We start from the raw sequence: 957 nt of genomic DNA on the forward strand, positions 1-957 counted from the left end.
CCGAGGAAACCTGGCTCTGAGCCCCGCCCCCTACGACAGGACGCACACACCCTCCGTGATATCCGGCCCCGTGACGTTATATCCGGCCCCGGCAGCTCCACCTCCAGCCGGGTCCGCCCAATACCGCGCGATGTTAACTGCCCCTGCGTTGCCGCATTTGCTTTTAGCAGCTCAGCTGTCTTAGAGGAGTAAGGTGGACGTGTTTAATTTCAGTAGAGAAGTTTACATCTCAAGTGGCCTGTGAGCCCAAGAAGGATTTTAGGTCAACGTGAGGCTAGCTTATACAAATCGATATTACCCTTACTGTCCCTCTCCTTTAAAGAAATCCTAGAGTGACAGAAGTCAAGTTTTACAGCTAAGGAGGAAAAATTCCTAACCTCAAACCACCCTCACGGGGAAAGAGGATCTAAAGAGGGTTTACTGAGAAGCAGACTGGACTAATTCTCTTACAGTCTGTACCCACATAATACGGTGCTTAATGTGTGGCTCTCGTTGTATCGCTGACAGTCTTCTGCAGCCACTCTTGAGAAGCTCTTCTAAACATCTCCCCAGCACCACCACAATCTAGCACAGTACTTAGCAGAAAGTACTGTATCGGCTTTATATATACTTGATTATTTGGTTGAATTGGTCTTGTGTGTACACACCATCTCCTAGCTTCTCTCAGGAGCTAGCTATCAAGTAGTATTTTGTACCTTTCACTATTTCTCTGATTGCATGTCATGCTATTCTTATTCTTTAAGGAGAGATATCCAAAAAACACAAGGGCTTTCTGTCTGTAGATGCGGTTCAACTCACTCAACTTTCCTGATATTGATCTTTTGTAAAAAAAAAATTTTATGTAATATGCATTACAGGAAAACTTACGTAACATGTCTGAGTAAAAAGCATAGCAGGAATACAAACACGAATGTACCTTCTACCTGTATAGGAACCAGAACATGACCAACACCGATC

Source organism: Grampus griseus (assembly GCF_964374135.1).
Source record: "Grampus griseus genome assembly, chromosome: 2".
Classification (NCBI taxonomy): domain Eukaryota; kingdom Metazoa; phylum Chordata; class Mammalia; order Artiodactyla; family Delphinidae; genus Grampus; species Grampus griseus.